At 38.6% G+C, this 23,003-nt stretch overlaps 2 non-coding genes across 2 annotated transcripts; one reads left to right on the top strand and one right to left on the bottom strand.

Moving 5' to 3' along the window:
• Positions 1-2,572: 2,572 nt before the first annotated feature.
• On the bottom strand, positions 2,573-2,679 carry LOC112998221 (small nucleolar RNA R71). Its single transcript, XR_003263260.1, has one exon. It is a non-coding gene; the product is annotated as a small nucleolar RNA R71 (small nucleolar RNA).
• Positions 2,680-18,324: 15,645 nt separating this feature from the next.
• LOC112998223 (small nucleolar RNA R71) lies at positions 18,325-18,431 on the top strand. Its single transcript, XR_003263262.1, has one exon. It is a non-coding gene; the product is annotated as a small nucleolar RNA R71 (small nucleolar RNA).
• Positions 18,432-23,003: the final 4,572 nt, after the last annotated feature.

Raw genomic sequence — 23,003 nt, 5'->3', positions numbered from 1 at the left:
CTATTATTATATATGCATTTGGGGTAGAAAAAAATTTCCCATATTATGGAAACCTGCTTTAGCTGATTGGGGTCTCCCAAACTTGAAAATCACCTGTTTACTAAGTTTTATTTTATTTTTCAAGTATTATTTTCCTATTTTTCTAAACTTTGCTTAAGTAGTTTTCATAGTTATGTATAAGCAGAGTTTCATGGTGAATCAAAGGTGATTCAAAGGTGTTTTGATGATAACAATGATGATAACAAAAGATGATGGCAAAGGTGATGACAAAAAGCTCAAAGATCAATCAAAGAACAACTCAAGTGAATCAAGAACAATTCAAGAGTTCAAGATAAGAATCAAGAAGAATTCAAGACTCAAGAAGAAAGTTTAGAGTCAAGAATCAAGATCTCAAGAATCAAGATCCAGATTCAAGACTCAAGAATCAAGAATCAAGAATCAAGAGAAGGCTTAATCAAGATAAGTATGAAAAGTTTTTCTCAAAAATTAAGTAGCACATGATTTTTCTCAAAACATGTTTACCAAAGAGTTTTTACTCTCTGGTAATCGATTACTAGATTGTTGTAATCGATTACCAGTAGCAAAATTGTTTTGAAAAAGTTTTCAAATTCAATTTACAATGTTCCAATTAATTTCAAAAAGTTGTAATCGATTACAATGTTTTGGTAATCGATTACCAGTGGCTTTGAACGTTGAAATTCAAATTCAAATGTGAAGAGTCACATCCTTTCACATAAAAGCTTTGTGTAATCAATTATACTGATTTGGTAATCGATTACTAGTGACTGTTTCTGAATAAATCAAAATATGTAACTCTTCAAAAGGTTTTTGACTTTTTCAAATTGGTTTTAAGTTTTTCTAAAAGTTATAACTCTTCTAAATGGTTGTCTTGGCCAGACATGAAGAGTCTATAAAAGTAAGGCTTTGATTTGCTTTTCAATACACATTTTTACACTTATTCATACAATCCTTTACAAGCCTTGAATCTCTTTGAACTTCTTGTTCTTCTTTGTACCAAAAGCTTTCTGAAGTTTTCTGGTTTTCCAAACCTTGAAAACTTGTGCTATTCATCTTTTCATTCTCTTCTCCCTTTGCCAAAAATAATTCGCCAAGGACTAACCGCCTGAATTCTTTTTGTGTCTCTCTTCTCCCTTTTCCAAAAGAACAAAGGACTAACCGCCTGAATTCTTTTGTGTCTCCCTTCTCCCTTGTCAAAGAATTCAAAACGACACAGTCTGAGAATTCTTTTGATTCTTCCCTTTCCCTAATACAAAAGTGTTCAAAGGACTAACTGCCTGAGAATTCTTTTGTATCCCCATTCACAAAGTATCAAAGGTTTAACCGCCTGAGATCTTTGTCTTAACACATTGGAGGGTACATCCTTTGTGGTACAAGCAGAGGGTACATCTACTTGGGTTTGACTGAGAACAAGAGAGGGTACATCTCTTGTGGATCAGTTCTAGTGGAGGGTACATCCACTAGGTTCAAAGAGAACAAGGGAGGGTACATCCCTTGTGGATCTTTGCTTGTAAAAGGATTTTTACAAGGTTGAAAGAAATCTCAAGGACCGCAGGTCGCTTAGGGACTGGATGTAGGCACGGGTTGTTGCCGAACTACTATAAAAACTCTTGTGTTTGTTTCCTTCTTCCCTACTCTTTTACTTTCCGCTGTGCATTTAATTTCCGCTTTTACTTTCTGTTAATTTTCTCTTCTACTCCTCATTCTCTTAACAATTTAGTAAAAGCCTTAGAAGAGTAATTTTTTAATTAGTAAAGGTTTAGGAGTAATTAATTCAACCCCCCCCCCCCTTCTTAATTATTCTGAGGCCACTCGATCCAACAAGTTAGACTTTGAATTTTTGTTTGAAATTTTTTGTGCTATCTTTTGATGATTTTAGGGTGTTGCTCACAAAATTTCAGCTCATTTGGATATCATTTGACTATAGTTGTAGTTTTAACCCTCCCTTGGTGCTTGTTTGAGAGCACATTGTTTGCTGCATATAGTGCATGACTAGGGGCAATCCAGGTGATTTACAACCCTTTAATCCTAAAATAGATAGAACCTTTCATAGATTAGTTAGCCATAGTGTGCATCCTGATTATTCTGTGCATTTTGAGCATTGTGAGTATTCTATTGCTAGTGATTCTGAATATTCTGATTTTGAGCATTTAACTACTAATTTTCATACTGAGAACATGGCTCAACCTCCACCTCGTGAGAGGTCTCTTAGGGAGATGGCTGCACCTGATTTCACTTATGAAAGCTTGTGCATTCAATATCCTGATGAGGGTGTTCCATATGTTCTCAAGACTAGACTAATACATTTGCTGCTCAAGTTCATGGTCTTGCAGGTGAAGATCCTCATAAGCATCTTAAGGAGTTCCATATTGTTTGTTCGACCATGAAGCCCCCTGATGTCCAAGAAGATCATATCTTTCTAAAGGCTTTTCCTCATTATCTGGAGGGAGTGGCAAAATATTGGCTATACTACCTTGCTCTCAGGTCCATTTTCAACTGGGATGACCTTAAGAGGGTGTTCTTGGAGAAATTCTTCCCTGCATCTTGGACCACTGCCATCAGAAAAGACATTTCAGGCATCAAGCAACTTAGTGGAGAGAGCCTGTATGAGTACTGGGAAAGATTCAAGAAATTGTGTGCAAGCTGCCCTCACCACCAGATTTCTGACCAACTCCTTCTTCAATATTTCTATGAGGGACTTAGCAACATGGAGAGGAGTATGATTGATGCTGCTAGTGGTAGAGCTCTTGGTGATATGACTCCTGCTGAGGTTAGGAATTTGATTGAGAAGATGGCTTCCAACTCCCAACAATTCAGTGCAAGAAATGATGCTATTGTCCTTAAAGGAGTCCATGAGGTGGCCACAGATTCATCTTCATCTACTAAAAATAAAAAGCTTGAGGGAAAACTTGATGCCTTGGTCAACCTAGTAACTCAGCTTGCCATGAATCAGAAATCTGCACCTGTTGCAAGAGTCTGTGGTCTATGTTCTTTTGCAGATCGCCATACAGATCTCTGTCCTTCTTTGCAGCAATCTGGAGTCAATAAGCAACCTGAAGCTTATGCTGTAAACATTTATAATAGACCCCCTCAGCAGCAAAACCAACAACATCAGAATAATTATGACCTTTTAAGTAACAGATACAATCCAGGTTGGAGGAATCTCCAAATCTGAAATGGACAAGTCCTCCACAACAACAACAGTCTGTCCCTCCTTTCCAGAATGCTACTGGTCCAAGCAAGCCATATGTTCCTCCTCCGATATAGCAGCAACAGTCACAACAAAGACAACAAGCAACTGAGGCTCCTCCTCAACCTTTCATAGAAGAGTTAGTGAGGCAAATGACCATCCAGAATATGCAATTTCAGCAAAAGACAAGAGCCTCCATTCAGAGTCTGACAAATCAGATAGGGTAGATGGCTACTCAGTTGAACCAAGCTCAGCCCCAAAATTCTGACAAATTGTCTTCACAAACTGTGCAGAATCTGAAAAATGTGAGTGTCATCACTTTGAGGTCTGGCAACCAAATTCAAGTGCCTCCACCAGTAGCAACACCAGCACCTGAACCTGTTAAGCTTTATTCTACACCTGAAAAAGAGGATGAGATAGTTGCACAAAAGAGAGCTTCCTAACAAAAATTTTCATGCAGGTGGACCTTCCTCTAGTAATTATGACTTACCGCAGCCTCCTATCCCTCTTCCATTCCCACCTAGAGCAATTCCAAACAAAAAAATGGAAGAAGCGGAAAAGGAGATCTTGGAGACCTTTAGGAAAGTAGAGGTGAACATACCTCTACTAGATGCGATCAAGCAGATTCCAAGATATGCCAAGTTTCTAAAGGAGTTGCACACCCACAAAAGGAAGCTCAAAGGCAATGAAAGGATTAGCATGGGCAGAAATGTGTCAGCATTGATAGGTAAATATGTTCCTCACATTCCTGAGAAATGTAAGGACCCAAGTACTTTCTGTATACCTTGCATTATTGGGAACAGTAAATTTGAGAATGCCATGCTAGATCTAGGAGCATCAGTTAGTGTCATGCCTCTGTCCATTTTCAATTCTTTATCTCTTGGACCTTAGCAATCTACAGATGTGGTGATTCATTTGGCAAATAGAAGTGTTGCTTACCCCGCAGGTTTCATAAAGGATGTGCTGGTTCGGGTTGGTGAACTTATTTTTCCTGTTGATTTTTATGTTCTTAATGTGGAAGAGGGATTTTCCCATGGTTCAATTCCAATTATTTTAGGCAAGCCATTTATGAAAACAGCCCGAACCAAGATAGATGTTTATGCTGGCACATTGTCTATGGAATTTGTTGATATTGTTGTTCACTTTAACATTCTTAATGCCATGAAACATCCATCTGAGGATCATTCTGTTTTTCGTGCTGAGATAATTGATCAGATTGTTGATGATTATATGTTTGATTTTGATTCTGTTCTTCATGGTAGGAAACATCCATTTTTATCTGATCTGCATACTTGTCATTCCTTATGCATTGAATCTGAATCTGAGTTTGAATTTGATCCTGTATCTGATTTTTATGCTGAGAGTGAATTTGAATTTGAGTTTGGTTCTAATTTTCTGGGTGTTGTACCTCTTGATGTTGATTTTTTAGAGTCAGAATGCACTAATCGTGTTGCAAGAAGTTCATATACTTCTGACTTGCTTTATGAGGTACAAGCTGGGAACCTTCTTCTTCTCCTACCCTGGTTCTTCCCACTGTTCAGCCACCACCCACACCATAGTTGAAGCCCTTACCAGCAACCCTCAAATATGCTTACATGGAGGACAAGGAAAAATTTCCAGTGATCATCTCTGCCTCCCTTGCTGCTGAGCAAGAGGAGAAGTTGTTGCTAGTTCTCAAGAAGCACAAGAAAGCCATTGGATGGACTTTAGAAGACATTCCTTGTATTAGCCCATCTACCTGCATGCATAGGATACTTTTAGAGGATGGAGCTAAGCCAGTCAGGCAGCCACAACGGCGACTCAACCCCATCATTCTAGATGTGGTGAAAAAGGAAGTGACCAAGCTCTTACAAGCTGGAATCATCTACCCCATTTTTGACAACCAGTGGGTGAGTCCAGTCCAAGTGGTTCCTAAGAAGACAGGCCTCACAATGATCAAGAATAAGAGGGATGAGCTTATCCCTACAAGAGTGCAGAATAGCTAGCGAGTCTGCATTGATTATAGGAGGCTGAACTAGGTGACCAGAAAAGATCATTTTCCCCTGCCATTCATTGATCAAATGCTTGAGCGCTTGGTAGGTAAGTCTCATTACTATTTTATTGATGGTTTTTCTAGTTATTTACAAATTCATATTGCTCCTGAGGATCAAGAAAAGACCACATTCACCTGTCCCTTTGGCACTTTTTCCTATAGGAGGATGCCCTTTGGCCTATGAAATGCCCCTGGCTCCTTCCAGCGGTGTATGCTTAGCATTTTCAGTGATTTTTTAGAGAGTTGCATAGAGGTGTTTATGGATGACTTTACTATTTATGGATCCTCTTTTGATACATGTTTGGAAAGTCTGGATAGAGTTCTTAGTTGATAAATGTTATTTCACAATTGCCTTACCCCTCTTGCATGCAAGAGGTTCGTTCTTTTCTTGGTCATGCAGGGTTTTATAGGCGCTTTATCAAGGATTTTAGAAAAGTGGCCCTTCCACTATCCAATCTGCTGCAAAAGGAGGTGGAGTTTGATTTTGATGACCGATGCAAAGAGGCTTTTGATTGCCTCAAGCATGCGGTGACTACCACCCCTATCATTCAGGCACCTGATTGGACAGCCCCATTCGAGCTAATGTGCGATACATCCAATTACGCATTGGGAGCTGTCCTTGCTCAAAAGATTGATAAGTTGCCTCAGGTGATCTACTACACTTCCAAAACTTTGGATGTTGCTCAAGCAAATTACACTACCACAGAGAAGGAGCTATTAGCGATAGTTTTTGCTCTTGAGAAATTCATTCATATTTACTTGGTACTCATGTTATTGTTTATACTGACCATGCAACTCTGACGTACATGTTGAAGAAGGCTGAATCAAAGCCTAGATTGATCAGGTGGATGCTTTGGCTCTAAGAGTTTGATTTGGAGATTCGTGATCGGAGCGGTGCATAGAACCTCGTGGCTGACCATCTGAGTAGGATTGAGCGTGTGTCTGAGGGATGATTTTTAGGATGACCATTTGTACATTCTGTATAGTATTTGGTTGCTTCTATTTTTCCTCCCTTAGCATCTAAAGCTCAAAATGATAAAATTAAGAGCGATGCTAAGCATTATATTTGGGATGACCCCTATTTGTGGAAGTTGTGCAGTGACCAGGTTATTAGGAGATGCATTCCAAACCATGAGATCGACTCGGTCCTACAATTCTGTCATTCTTCCGCACCAGGTGGCCATCTTGGCATACAGAGGAGAGCTCGCAAGGTGCTTGACTGCGGTTTCTATTGGCCCACCATCTTCAAGGATGCGTGGAGAATCTATAGTACTTGTGAGCCTTGTCAGAGAGCAGGCGACTCAATTTCATGGAGACAGGAAATGCCTCAACAACCCATGTTATTCTGCGAGGTGTTTGATGTCTGGGGTATAGATTTTATGGGGCCTTTCCCTGTCTCTTTTGGTTTTGTTTATATTCTCCTTGTTGTTGATTATGTTTCAAAATAGGTGGAAGCCAAACCCACTAGAACTAACGATGCTAAAGTTGTTGTGGATTTTGTTAGATCTAATCTGTTTTGCAGGTTTGGAGTCCCTAGAGCCATCGTTAGTGATCAAGGCACCCATTTTTGTAACAGATCCATGTATGCCTTGCTCAAAAAGTATGGGGTCGTGCACAAAATTTCCACACCTTACCACCCCCAAACTAATGGGCAGGCTGAGATTTCAAACAGGGAGATAAAAAGGATCTTAGAGAAGATTGTGCAGCTGAACAGAAAGGATTGGAGCACCAGGCTGGATGATGCTCTTTGGGCGCATAGGACTGCCTACAAAGCACCCATAGTTATGTCGCTGATTGAGGCCGTACCCGAATCAAATAAACATTAGAATGGAGAAACTAGCAAGTGATCCTAGGTCGTTTCCCAACAAGCAATGACTAACCAAATGTTACAATATGCTTCGTTATAACAGTAACAATTGGGGGGTGTTTTTGTTTTGTGAATTTAAGAACAAGCAGATTGGAATACGAAATTAATAGTATTAAAAACATGTTGTTTCCTCTGATTTAGAAGCCATTCTATTATCCTAGGTTATGAGGATTTCACCCCTGATAGTTAACCACTTAATCCAACCCTAATTTAATTTACTAAGCGAAAATCAATTTAAGGTTGTCAATATGTGATTAAGCAACACATATACCAATTAACCCCTTGTTCGTTAAGCACGAACGTAATTTAAGCACAGTGGCAATTAATCGAACACGAAGCGTGCACAGATTAACAGAACGCATGTGGGTTAATTGGTGAAGGAAAAACCGATAGGAGAGCAACAATAAAAACAGAACCTCAAAGAGAATTATGCTCATCCTCAGAGGGGAACAACACTAGAAATTTAGCCTTCCATAAGTTCAACAAAAGTAGAAAACATAAATGAAGCTAAAGGCAGAAAACGAAAATGAAGCTAAAGGCAGAAGAAGGAACATAAACGAAATTGCAATTAGAAGCAGAAAATGGAAAAATGCATTCACATGAACAGTAATACAAAGCTCAAAATGTAAAACCCTAAAACTCCTGAATAATAGAATAGCCTGCACAAATCCCAAGGCTATGCTATTTATAAGGGTCACTCAAAGTCACAGGGCCTGATTACATTATTTTGGCCTAAAACGAAATAAAAATCCTAAATAAAAACTGAACGCAATAAAATGAAATTAGACAAAATCTAATAAAATTGTCTTTTGTCTTCCCATCCAATCTGGCTCAGCCCAATTGCTTATAATTATACTTAAATTGAATTAGAAACACCAAATTAGTCAAGTGGGCCCAATTGATAAAACCAAATAATAAATTTAACAATTAGAGTAAATCAATAATTAAATTGGTGACAAAAAAGGTTAAGAAATAGGAGAAAATAATGACACATCAAAATCCCCCACACTTAGCTTTTTGCACTCCTAGGCAAAATTAAAAACAAAGCAAAGAACAAATCCAGAGACATTAAAGAGAGATAAACATACACCAAAGCAATTACATATTTCTCATTGAGTCTCAAGGAATTAAAGGAATGGGTAATAACCAATGTGTAATGAGTTAAAGAATCAAGGCAGTCATGAAAATCATCCAAGTATCTCAAACATGGTCAGGTAGCCAATCAGCTCAAATATAAGTGATATAGCCTCACAAGATATTCACTATATCTCTCAAGTGTCTAGGCTACTGTTTACTCTCAAAGCACTTGTGAAAACAAACACCACATAGACTTGGCAAAATTCTAAAGTTGACAAACAAACTTGACAAACACACGAGGATCAAAAGGTCTTTAAAGGTTGTAATGGGGCCAAGGACAAGGTAGATGGATGTATGGGATACGTAGCTAAAACCCTAAATGAATAGAGGAGCGATGGGGAATAAGTGGAAATTAAGCACAAGTAGCAAACCCAAACCCTCTAATATCAACAAAATCAACCAAGGCTTCAACCCAAATCAAGTCCTCAAAACAAGACCTCATTTATTCAACTTCACTTCTTCTCTTTTTTTTAATTAATTAATTTTTTATTTTTATTTTTATTTTTTTAAACAGTACGAATTTGCAGAATTTGCAGCAATTGAAAGTATTTTGAATTTTTGAAGATTAAAGCACGAACTAGGCAAAATATATATACATCAAGCATGGCCAAAATAAAACATTAAGCATGGCCAAAAATCATATCTTCCAATGAAACATACCCCTCCCCCCCCCCCCCCCCCCCAACACACACACACACTTATTCCCAAAAAACTTCTAAAATTCCTTAAGGGTAAGGTGATATCATGGTTTTTCACTTAAGGCTTGTAGTGAGCTTCAAAACAAGGAAAGGGAAACATAGGCTCAAAAGGGCTATCAAAGGAATTAATTCAAGGTAGGCTCATTTGGCTAGAGGCTTATAATAATAAAATGCCTAAATCATCTCCCAACATGCATGTGAACCAAGAAGTATCAACAAGAGTCAAGCCAAGGCTATTGTGCAAGCAATCAATGGGGCAAAGCACACCGAATAAAATAAACAATGATGACTCAAAATCTCACCAATGGTAAATTTGTCACTTTCAATTCAACCTTTCATAACTAACTTGACATGTAGAGAAGGCAAGGATTTTAATTCACAAAATTCCAAGAAACTCATATTTCGAAAACAATTACCCATTTCCTGTACATAACCCAAAATTCAAAGAGAAACATGCAATGTTGTACACAAAACATAAAACCAACATAACAATTTTAACACAAATTTAACCTAGAAAAAACCAAACAAAGAACAATCTCTTCCACCACTGCGTCCACTAAAGAAGGGTTTGTGAGGAATGGCTTAAGTCGGTGTCCATTGACCTTGAAGCTCTTGTTTGTGGAGTCACTTTTGATCTCAACTGTACCATAAGGAAAAACATTAGTAACAACAAAAGGACCAATCCACTTAGACCTCAACTTACCACTCATGAGTCCAAGCCTAGAATTATACAATAACACTTTTTGCCCGACCATGAAGTCCTTCTTAATTATCATGCTATCATGGAACTTCTTGGTCTTTTCTTTGTAGAACTTGGCATTCTCATACGCTTCTTGGCGGATCTCATCTAACTCGCTCATTTGCAACTTTCTTTCCTCACCAGCTTGATCCATAGAGAAGTTGCAGGTCTTCACTGCCCAGTACGCTTTGTGCTCAATCTCCACTGGAAGATGACATGCCTTTCCAAAGACAACCTATGGGTGCTTTGTAGGCAATCCTATGTGCCCAAAGAGCATCACCAAGCCTGGTACTCCAATCTTTCCTGCATGGCTACACAATCGTCTCTAAAATTCTCTTGATCTCACTGTTAGAAATTTCTGCCTGTCCATTGGTTTGGGGGTGGTATGGTGTGGATACCTTGTCTACAACCCCGTACTTTTTAACCAAGGCATGCATTGATTTGTTGCAAAAATGGGTTCCTTGATCACTAACGATTGCTTTAGGTACTCCAAACCTGTAAAATAGATTAGAGCTAGCTATTATGAACCTTTGGACACTGCTCCCCGGCAACGGCGCCAAATTTGATCGAGGCCGTACCCGAATCAAATAAACATGAAAATGCAGTAACTAGGAAGTGATCCTAGATCGTTTCCCAACGAGCAGTGACAAGCCAAATGTTCATAATATACTTGCAGTAACAGTAACGATGGGGGGGGGTTGGTTGTTTGGTAATTAAAGAGCAGAACAAATAAAATGGAATACGAAACTACTAATACTAAAAACGGGTTGTTTCCTCTGATTCAGAAGCCACTCTCTTATCCTGGGTTATGGAGAATTCGTCCCTAACAGTCAACCACTTAATCCAACCCTATTTCAATTTACTAAGCGAAAATCAACTTAGGGTTTTCAATACGTGATTAGGCACCACATACACCAGTTAGCCCTTCGTCCATTAAGCATGAACGCAAGTTAGGCTCAGAGGCAATTAATCGAACACGAAGCGTGCACTGATTAATATTCACGAAATTGGGATAACTGGTGAAGGGAAAACTGCCAGGAAACCACATTACAAACGAAACCTCAAAGAGAGTTGGGCTTCGTCCTCAAAAGGAAACAACACCAGAAAATCTAGCCTTCCATGGATTCAAACAGAAAACGCAAATGAAACATGAAGTAGAAACGTAAATGAACAAGAACGTAAATGAACAGAAACGTAAATGAACAGAAACGTAAATGAAAGTAGAAGAAGAAGCAAGAATGAACTCGTAATTAGAGGCAGAAAACGTAAAATTGCTTTACGAACTCAGAAACGTCAAAACAGAAAAACGAAAACCCTAAAACAAAGCTCTGAATAATGAATAGCATAACAGAATAGAATGCCCTGCACGAATCCCAAGGCAGCTATTTAAAAAGAGTCACTCAAAGTCACTGGGCCCTATTTCAATACTCTGGCCCAAAACGAAATAAACACTGAACAACATAAAATAAAATTGCGAAATTTCCTAATTAGAAATTAACTAAGGTAAGCGCTGCTTTATTTGCCCTCTTCAAGTCCACAACCAAAATCTGGATTAAGCCCAATGTTTCATTAATTCCTGAAATTAGATTAAAAACATCAAATTAGCTAAATGAGCCCAAATAATAAAACTGCCTAATTAATTGACAATTAAGACCAATCAATAATTAAAATGGTGCAAAAAGGGTTTAGAAAATAGAAGAAAATGATGGCACATCAAAACCCCCCATACTTAGCCTTTTGCATTCCTGGGCAATATAAACATAACCAAAAGAGACGGGAAAAGGACCCATGAAATCTATGCCCCAGACATCAAACACCTCACAGAACAGCATGGGTTGCTGAGGCATTTGTTGTCGCCATGTAAGTGCACTTCCTGCTCTCTGACACTGCTCACAAGTGCTACAAGTCTTCCACGCATCTTTAAAGATGGTGGGCCAATAAAATCCACATTCAAGCACTTTGCGAACTGTCCTTTGAACACCCAAATGACCTCCCGATGCGGAAGAATGACAGAACTGCAGGAATCTCATGATCTGGAATGCATCGCCTAATGACCTGATCACTGCACAATTTCCACAAGTAGGGGTCATCCCAAATAAAATGCTTAGCATTACTTTTAATTTTATCTTTTTGAGCCTTAGATGCTAAGGGAGGAAAAACAGAAGCAACTACATAATTTACAATGTTAGCAAACTAGGGAGTAGAAAAAGAATCATAAATACTATACAATATATACAAATGATCATCTGGGAAATCATCCTGACTGGGTGAGTCCTCATCAGACACACGTTCGATCCAACTCAAATGATCAGCAACTAAATTTTGTGCTCTACTCCTATCACGGATCTCCAAGTCAAACTCTTGGGGCCAGAGCATCCATCAGATCAACCTAGGCTTAGAATCAGCCTTCTTCAACAAGTACTTTAGAGCTGCATGGTCAGTATAAACAATAATGCGAGTACCAAGCAAATAAGATCGAAATTTTTCAAGAGCAAAAACTATGGCTAGAAGCTCTTTCTCAGTAGTAGTATAATTTGCTTGGGCAGCATCTAAAGTCCTAGAAGCATAATATATCACCCTAGGCAATTTATCAATTTTCTGAGCAAGGACAGCCCCCAATGCATAATTTGATGCATCACACATAAGCTCAAAAGGGGTTGTCCAGTCGGGTGCCTGGATGATGGGGGTGGTAGTTAGTGCTCTTTTGAGGCAATCAAAAGCCTCTTTGCATTTATCATTAAAGTCAAACTCCACCTCCTTTTGCAACAAGTTGGATAGTGGAAGGGCTACTTTGCTAAAATCTCTTATAAAGCGCCTGTAGAATCCTTCATGACCTAGAAAAGATTGCACCTCTCGCACGCAAGAGGGGTAAGGCAATTGTGAAATAACAGAAATTTTTGCAGGATCTACTTCAATGCCCTTATTGGAAATAATGTGGCCTAAAACTATACCTTGCTCAACCATAAAATGACATTTTTCAAAATTTAGAACAAGGTTAGTTTCAGTGCATCTATTCAAAACCTTTTCTAGACTATCCAAACAAACATCAAAAGAGGATCCATATACAGTGAAATCATCCATAAACACCTCTATGCAATTTTCTAAAAAATCACTGAAAATACTGATCATGCACCGCTGGAAGGTACCAGGGGCATTGCACAGGCCGAAAGGCATCCTCCTATAGGCAAAAGTGCCGAAGGGGTAGGTGAATGTGCTCTTTTCCTGATCCTCAGGAGCAATAGTGATTTGCATATAACCAGAAAAACCATCAAGGAAACAATAGTGAGATTTACCTGCCAAGCGTTCAAGCATCTGGTCAATGAATGGCAGGGGAAAATGGTCCTTTTTGGTAACCTGGTTCAGCCTCCTATAGTCGATGCAGACTCTCCAACTGTTCTGCACCTGAGTAGGAATCAACTCCTCCTTCTTATTTTTTATCACGGTGAGGCCAGTTTTCTTCGGGACTACCTGGACAGGACTCATCCATTGGTTGTCGGAGATAGGATAAATGATTCCAGCTTGCAAAAGCTTGGTTACCTCCTTCTTCACTACATCAAGAATCACCGGTTTGAGTCTTCTCTGTGGCTGCCTTACTGGTTTAGCCCCATCCTCTAAATTTATCCGATGCATACATGTGGATGGGCTAATACCAGGAATGTTCGCTAGGGTCCAGCCTATAGCCTTCTTATGCTTCTTGAGAACTGATAACAACTTCTCCTCTTGCTCATCAACAAGGGAGGCAGATATAATTACTGGAAAACTTTTGCTATCATCCAAGTAAGCATATTTTAAATTTGATGGTAGAGGCTTCAATTCTGGTGTGGGCGGCTGGATAATGGTAGAAAGAGATGGTTTCTCAGCCTGTACCTCATAAAGAAAGTCAGAGGTATATGAACTTCCTAAAGCATGGTTAGTTCTATCTGACTCTATAAAATCAATCTCAAGAGGTAAAACATCACCAGACATGTAATCAGTATCAAATTCAGATTCACTCTCAACATCAAATTCAGACATATGATGAAATACAAATTCAGATTCAATGCATGAAGAGTGACAGGCATGCAGATTAGAATGAAGATCAGTCATGTATTCATCAACAATATGGTCAATTATTTCAGCACGGAATACAGAAAGATCTTCAGATGAGTGTTTCATAGCATCGAGAATATTAAAATGAACAGTTATATCACCAAACTCCATAGATAATGTGCTTGCATATACATCTATCTTAGTTCTAGCAGTTTTCATAAAAGGTCTGCCTAGAATGATGGGTACTGATCCTTGAGAAAATCCCTCCTCCATATTCAAAACATAAAAATCAACAGGGAAAATCAGTTGACCAACTCTAACTAAGACATCCTCTATGAAACTAGCAGGATCGGCAACACTTCTATTAGCTAAATGAATCACCACATCAGTTGACTGCAAAGGACCAAGAGATAGAGAATTAAAAATAGACAGAGGCATAACACTAATAGGAGCTCCTAAATCTAGCATGGCATTGTCAAAATTACTGTTCCTTATAATACAAGGTATGCAGAATGTACCTGGATCCTTACATTTTTCAGGGATTTGGGGAACAGATTTACCAATCAATGCGGAGACATTTCTGTCCATGCTAATTCTTTCACTTCCTTTAAGCTTTCGCATATGAGTGCACAACTCTTTCAAGAATTTAGCATATCTTGGAATTTGCTTTATTGCATCCAGCAGAGGTATGTTTACCTCTACTCTTCTAAATGTTTCCAAGATCTCCTTCTCCGCCTCTTCCACTTTTTTGTTGGAAATTACTCTTGGAGGGAATGGAAGAGGGATATGCTGCTGCTGCAAGTCAGAATTACCAGTAGAAGATTCACCTGCATAGGAATTGTTAGGCAACTTACTCTTTAAATTTTTGTCATCATCTTTTTCTAGAGTAGAGTGAAGTTGGGCAGGTTCATTTGTGGATGAGGAAGATGCTATTGGTTGAGGTCCTTGATACTGCTTTCCCGACCTCAATGTAATGACACTCACATTTTTGGGATTCTGGACAGATTGAGAAGACCGCTTGTCAGAGTTTTGTGATTGAGCTTGGTTCAGCTGGGTGGCCATCTACCCCATCTGATTTGTTAAACTCTGAATTGAGGCTCTAGTCTCCTGCTGAAACTGCATGTTCTATAACACCCTGATATATATATCTATATATTATTAGTAATTATGTTTGGTGTTTGATTATTTGTTGCGTTATTTTCATCCATAATTATTTTTAAGGAGGTTAATTTAGTTAATAGAGGGGTGTGGATAGGTAAGGATCTAGCTTCTCAAAGAAGCCTCTTGAGAAAGCTTCTCAAAGAAGCCACGAGGAAGCTTTTGGAGGAAGCCTCTTAATGAAGCTTCTAGAGAAAGCTACATGAAGCTACCTTGGTAAAAACGCTACCCAGCCTTCGTTAACCGTTAGATCTTCTCGAAATTTGGTCTGCAACTTCAAAAGACAATTTTCCATGATCTGACCGTTGGGATCTTTAAGCAGATGTCTATAGTCTGCTAGAAGCTTCCGTTCCCGAGAGCATTTCTTATTTATGCACTTCAGCCTTTGCTTCCGTGTAGCTTAGGAAAAACGTTATTTCTTCTTCTTTCTTTCTTCCAAAGACATTTATAAAGTCCCAAGCACTTTCTCCATCACCCATAGCCACCATTAGCCACCACAAACCATCGTTGTTCTCCATTGAAACCCTACACCGAGAGGAACCCTTCAACCGAAGCAGAATCTTCCAACTTGGCTTGCGGTTTCGGTAGAGAACGAAACCCTAATCTGACCTTTCGTTTTCTTTTGAGGTAACCATGGTTCTATTCTTGTTTCTTGTTAGTTTCATCTTGTCTTTTCATCTTTTCTGACTTTGGAACCGCCATTGCATGTCTTATGCTTCCTTTGAAAAACCTTAGAGAAAGAGACTTTGTAAACGTTATCCTTTCATGAAATGCATGTTATTTTCGTAACCTACACTGAACCCCGGTCACATTGGCGTGGTCAGAATTTCCAAATGATGTTCCTTTATAAAACCCGAAATGCTCTCAGCTCTTTCATGTAGTGATGTGGGTGTTTGACCCAGAGCACTGTTACTAGCTTTGTTTTCTGAAATCCATACTAAGTCTCCTTCGTTTTGGTATGGTAGAGGCTTGCATGGAATCGACGAGCAAGGACGAAAAGGAATCTTCAAGTGACGCGACGAGGAATCCGTGGGGTAGCTCACGATAGGTGAGGGGAGTTTATTATAAAATTTACCATTATAACACCATAGTTAGGGTCAGGGAACCTAGCTATGAGGATATCTGCCTGTCCCTGTTGCATGCTGATTTTTCTTTCAAGAAAATTATGTTTTAACTAATGGGATGCGATATATATATGTGTGTTGTGACGAATGATATTGTTGTGTTTGTTTGATTTGTGTTGTTTGAAGACCTGTGAGTGTGAATCTCAGGCATGAAAGATATATATGTATATATGTGTGAAATGCAATTTGTTGTTGATGTTGCTATTGAGGATTTTAATTGATATGTGATGATAATGATGATTATGATGATATTGATTTGAGATGATGTTGTTAATAAAGACCATGTCAACATGAATTGTTATTATTGATGAATATGTGAATATAAAATGAGGTTGTTGTTGTTGTTGATAACGTCATTGAGACGAGATGATATTTATGTTGAGAATGACATGGAAATGGAATGTTGATTGATGTTGGAAATGCATTAGCATGTGCATGTTGTGTATGTTCGTGGGGGGCACTGTGCACTGACCTTCCAGGGTCTTTGACACTAGCTTTTGGCCAAACACATACGTCGTATGGTGTGTATGTCATGGGGGGTAGAGTGCACTGACCTTGTCGGATGGCCCAGACGTGGGTAACTAGCATGGTTAGAGAATCTAAGCATTTCTGAGGGGATGCTTAGGCGCTTTAATTGGTCCATGGTCTTTGGCACTTACTTTTGGCCATGATCATAGCTCATACGACACAAGAAATAGAGTAATTGTGGCCAAGTGTACTTTGTACTAGGGGGCTGTCACCTGGTAGGGAACACCTTTGGGCTCCCAGGCTGATCACCTATGGGAGGGGGACTGTTACGTGCACAACCGGGTGGTCTCGACAAACTCAGCACAGTTCCCTAAGTGAGAGTGTCATGTGGATACGCTTAGGCTATTTCCTGAGATTTGGTTGTTGTTGGTACGTACCACATTGCATCTGAGTGTTGAGTCAGGTGCATGCATCATTTTGTGCAGTCTTGATTGAGTCCATGGATGGATGATGAGTAATTGTTGGATGTGAATGATGAATATTTGTTGGATATGAGTGTTGAATAATGATTTTTGTGTATGCTTATCATGTTTGCCTATGTTTCTTGCTAATTGTGGTTATTTGGAATTGGTATTGGTTCTTTTATAATAAACTCACCCTTGCAATTTTGTATCGTGTGGTTGATACCTGTGATGATCACGAATCTTGTTCATGGGAGCAGAATGACAGTGGCAGGGTGTAGGGAGTAAGATTCTGGTGAGGAGCCGCCGAGCCGACGTGATGACGTTGGCGTTATTTTGGGAGAGAGTTGTGTTTTGTAATCAACTCCTCCGTAGTTGGTTTTTAAGTTTTATTTTGTTGAGTTAAAGATGTAAAACTGGAATTTTAATTATATGAACATATTAAATTTTCGTTATGTGTATGACATGTACCGAATTATTGTTTCTATGTAATTATGCATATTCACTTAAGTAATGGCGTGTTGTTGGATGAATTTATGTTGTGACAAAATCACTTCTATTTTCATAAGCAAAAATTAAGGGAGTTCTTTTTATAAAAATTGAAATTATCGAATATTAGAGTGTGGATACCGTAGCGACGAGGCGGGTCGTTACAGGCTCTAGTCTCTTGCTGAAACGGCATGTTCTATATTGTCATTTGCCTCACTAATTCTTCCAATGAAGGTTGAGGAGGGGCCTCAGTAGTGGATTGTTGTCTCTGTTGATGCTGCTATTGCTGTTGTTGTTGTTGCACTGGAGGAGAAACGTATGGTCTACTTGGACCAGCAGCATTTTGGAAGGAAGGAGCAGGCTGTTGTTGTTGTGGCTGAGGGCTAGACCATATGAGATTAGGGTGATTCCTCCCTCCGGGATTGTATATGTTGCTGGAGAGGTCATAATTGTTCTGTTGTGGTTGATTTTGCTGCTGAGGTTGAGGAGGTCTATTGTAGATGTTTGCAGCATAAGCTTCAGGTTGTTCAATTGCTCTAGATTGCTGCAAAGAAGGGCAAAGATCTATATGGTGGTCAGCAGAGGAGCATAAACCATAGAGTCTTGCGACAGGTACAGATTTTTGATTCAAGGCCAGCTGGGTTACCAGGTTAACCAAGGCATCTAGTTTACCCTCAAGCTTCTTAGTTTCAGCTGATGAAGATGAATTCGTGGCTACTTCATGCACTCCTCTAACGACAATAGCATCATTTCTGGCACTAAACTGTTGGGAGTTGGAAGCCATCTTCTCAATTAAATTCCTGGCTTCAGCAGGGGTCATGTCTCCAAGGGCTCCACTACTGGCAGCATCTATCATATTTCTCTCCATGTTATTGAGTCCTTCATAAAAATATTGGAGAAGAAGTTGCTTAGAAATCTGGTGGTGAGGGCAACTTGTGCATAGTTTTTTAAATCTCTCCCAGTATTCATATAGGCTTTCTCCACTGAGTTGCCTAATGCCTAAAATATCCTTTCTGATGGTCGTGGTCCTGGAAGCAGGGAAATTTTTTTCTAGGTCATCCCAGCTTGTGATGGACCTTGGAGCAAGGTAATATAGCCAGTCCTTTGCCACTCCCTCTAAAGAATGAGGAAAGGCCTTCAGAAAGATGTGATCTTCTTGGATATCTGGAGGTTTCATGGTGGAGCAGACAATATGGAATTCTTTCAGATGCTTATGAGGGTCTTCACCTACAAGACCATGAAACTTGGGCAACAAGTGTATCAGTCCAGTTTTAAGAACATATGGGACATCCTCATCAGGGTATTGAATGCACAAGCTTTCATAAGTGAAATCAGGTGCATCCATTTCCCTTAGAGTCCTCTCACGAGGTGGAGGTTAAGCCATATTTTTAGAATGTTCAAAATTATAATGCTCAAAATCAGGATGTTCAAAATTACCAACCACAAAATGCTCAAACTCACCAATAACAGAATGCTTAGGATGCTCAAAAGGTACAAAATGTTCAGGGTAATCAAGATGCACACTATGCCAAACTAATCTATGAACTGTCCTATCTATTTCAGGATCAAAGGATTGTAAGTCACCTGGATTGCCTCTAGTCATGCACTATATGCAGTAATTCATGTGTTTCTCAGACAGGGCAAAAGAGGTGGGTTAAAACTACAGCTATACTCAAACAATATCCAAATGAGCTGAAATTTTGTGAGAAACACCCTAAAATCATGAAAAGATTGCATAAAAATTTTCAGACAAAAATTCATAGTCTAACTATGGAAACTGCCTAAGGAAAGTTTAGAAAAATAAAACAATAAAACTTGAAAAATAAAAAAAAAACTAGTAAACAGGCAATTTTGGCTAGTTAGAGACCTCAGCCAGCCTATGGCGGGCTGCCACAAAATGGGAAATTTTTTTCTACCCCAAATACATATATAATAATAGTCATTCTGATACCCGGAGCAAAAGTTATGGCCGTTTGAAGTTTTGCTAAACACAAGTTCTCAAATTTTTTTGAATCTCTCAAATCCAGTCACCACAAGTGTTCCTGGTATTTTTCACACAAAATATGAGTCAAAATAACCTACCACACCAAAATTCAGCCAAAAATAACAACCCTAACTATCAAAACAAAAATCGCTAATTAAATTCTCAACAGTAGTCACTAATTCAGTCACTAATGTAATGCTGTGTGAAAAGTAACACAGAATTCGTCTCTAATTCCGTCACTAAGCATTATTCTCAGCAAAACATAAAACTGAAATAGGGGAAGCGCTGAACAAGGGGTACTACTAAATTGCAAAATAGAACATCAAATAAAACAAAACAACACACTAACACAACACGAACATACTAAACAAAAGAATTAAACGTAAAACAACTAAACATAAAACACGAATCACTAGCTATTATGAACTTTTGGACCACTGCTCCCCGGCAACGGTGCCAAATTAGATCGAGGCCTGTATATCTGCCTGTCACGCAAACGACCCGGTTTCGATCCCCGGCAACGGCGCCAAATTTGATCGAGGTTGTACCCGAATCAAATAAACATTAGAATGAAATAACTAGGAAGTGATCCTAGGTCGTTTCCCAATGAGCAATGACTAACCAAATGTTCATAATATGCTTCGTTATAACAGTAACAATTGAGGGGGGGGTTGTTTGTTTGGTGAATTTAAGAACAAGCAGATTGGAATACGAAATTAATAGTATTAAAAACGTGTTGTTTCCTCTGATTCAGAAACCATTCTCTTATCCTAGGTTATGAGGATTTCACCCCTGGTAGTTAACCACTTAATCAAACCCTAATTTAATTTACTAAGTGAAAATCAATTTAAGGTTGTCAATATGTGATTAGGCAACACATACATCAATTAACCCCTTGTTCATTAAACACGAACGTAATTTAAGCACAGTGGCAATTAATTGAACATGAAGCATGCACAGATTAACAAAACGCATGTGGATTAATTGGTGAAGGGAAAACCGATAGGAGAGCAACAATAAAAACAGAACCACAAAGAGAATTATCCTTCTTCCTCAGAGGGGAACAACACTAGAAATTTAGCCTTCCATAAGTTCAACAAAAGCAGAAAACATAAATGAAGCTAAAGGCAGAAAACGAAAATGAAGCTAAAGGCAGAAGAAGGAACAAAAACGAAATTGCAATTAGAAGTAGAAAATGGAAAAATGCATTCACGTGAACAGTAATACAAAGCTCAAAACGTAAAACCCTAAAACTCCTGAATAATAGAATAGCCTGCATGAATCCCAAGGGTATGCTATTTATAAGCGTCACTCAAAGTCACTGGGCCTGATTACATTATTTTGGCCTAAAACGAAATAAAAATCCTAAATAAAAACTGAATGCAATAAAATGAAATTAGACGAAATCTAATAATATTGTCTTCTCTCTTCCCGTCCAATCTGGCTCATCCTAATTGCTTATAATTATCCCGAAATTGAATTAAAAACACCAAATTAGTCAAGTGGGCCCAATTGATAAAACCGAATAATAAATTTAACAATTAGAGTAAATCAGTAATTAAATTGGTGACAAAAAGAGTTAAGAAATAGGAGAAAATAATAACACATCAGTCGCCTTATCGGGTTGTCTTTGGCAAGGCATGCCATCTTCCTATAGAAATAGAGCACAAAGCCTACTGGGCTGTAAAAACCTGCAACTTCTCTATTGATCAGGCAGGAGAGGAAAGGAAGTTTCAAGAAAGTGAGCTAGATGAGATCCGTTTAGAAGCCTATGAGAATTCCAAATTCTACAAGGAGAAGACCAAGAAATTCCATGACAGCTTGATAGCTAAGAAGGACTTTGTGGTTGGACAGAAAGTTTTATTGTATAACTCTAGGCTCGGACTCATGAGTGGTAAGTTGAGGTCAAAGTGGATTGGTCCTTTTATGGTGACTAATGTTTTTCCTTATGGTACAGTTGAGATCAAAAGTGAATCCACAGATAAGAGCTTCAAGGTCAATGGATACTGGCTGAAACCATTCCTCACAAATCCCTCCTTAGTGGATGTAGTGGTGGAGGAGACCTCCTTACTTCACCCTACTTCTCTTCCGCCATGACTTAGGGAGTTTTTTTTTTTTTCTGTCTCCTTCTTTACTTTTATTGCACTTGTCCAATTTTATTGATTGTTTTGATTGCTCTTGATCTTGTGATTGTGCTACATTGAGGACAATGTGTTTTTTAAGTGTGGGGGGGGGGGGGAGATTGTTCTTTAATTTTGTTGATTTTGTTGGGTATTCTAGATTAATTTTGTTGGGTTTTCTAGTTTAATTTTTTTAGGTTTTCTAGTTTAATTTTGTTATTTTGGTTTTATGTTTTATGTACAACATTGCATGTTTCTCTTTGAATTATAGGTTATGTACATGTAATGGGTAATTGTTTTTGAAATAGGAGTTTCTTGGCATTTTGTGAATTGAAATACTTGTTTTTCTCTGGATGTCAAGTTAGTTTTGAAAATTCGAATCGGAAGTGATAGATTTACCCTTGGTGAGAATTTGAGCCATCATCATCTATTTTATTCGGTGTGTTTTGCCCCATTGATTGCTTGCACAATAGCCTTGGCTTGACTCTTATTGATACTTCTTGCTTCACATGCATGTTGGGAGATGATTTAGGCATTTCGTTCTTATAAGCCTCTAGCCAAATGATCCTACCTTGAATTAATTCCTTTGATAGCCCCTTTGAGCCTATGTTCCCCTTTCTTTGTTTTGAAGCTCATTACAAGCCTTAAGTGAAAAACCATGATCTCACCCTACCCTTAAGGAATTTTGGAGATTTAGAATTGTTTTGGGAATAAGTGTGCGGGGGTATGTTTCATTGGATGATATGTTTTTTTTGGCCATGCTTGATGTATATACATATATTGCCTAATTGTTGCTTTATTTTTCAATTTCTTTCAATTGCTACTGTTCACGTTAAAAAAAAAACAGAAAAAGAATGAAGTTGAATACATGAGGTCTTGGTTTGAAGACTTGGATTGGTTTGAGGACTTGGTTGACTTTGTTTTGGGTTTACTTTTTATGCTTAATTTTTAATTTTGGTTTTGGGGTTTACTACTTTTTCTTAGTTCTCACTTATTCCCCATTGCTCCTCTATTCCTTTGGGTTTTAGCTACTTATCCCATACTTTCCTCTACCTTGTCCTTGGCCCCATTACAACCTTAAAAGACCTTTTGATCCTCATATGCATTTGTTTGTGGTGTGGTTGTCAATTTTAGAGTCTTTCCAAGTCTATGTGGTGTTTGTTTTCATGGGTGCTCTGAGAGTAAACAGTAGCCTAGACACTTGAGAGATAGAGTGCATATCTTATGAGGCTTTATCACTTTTCATTCTTGAGCTGATTGACTATCTTTCCATGTTTGAGATGCTTGGATGATTTTCATGACTGTCTTGATTCTTTAACTCTCTACGTGTTGGATGTTGCCCATTCCTTGAGATTCATTGGGAAATATGTAATTGTTTTTGTTTTTGTTTGTTTCTCTTTAATGTCTCTGGATTTGTTCCTTGCTTTGCCTTTTGATTTTGCCCAGGAGGGCAAAAGGCTAAGTGTGGGGGATTTGATGTGTCATTATT

The sequence above is a fragment of the Glycine max genome, chromosome 10 (assembly GCF_000004515.6).
Source record: "Glycine max cultivar Williams 82 chromosome 10, Glycine_max_v4.0, whole genome shotgun sequence".
In the NCBI taxonomy this organism is placed as follows: domain Eukaryota; kingdom Viridiplantae; phylum Streptophyta; class Magnoliopsida; order Fabales; family Fabaceae; genus Glycine; species Glycine max.
This window is presented reverse-complemented; position numbering and strand designations above follow the sequence as displayed.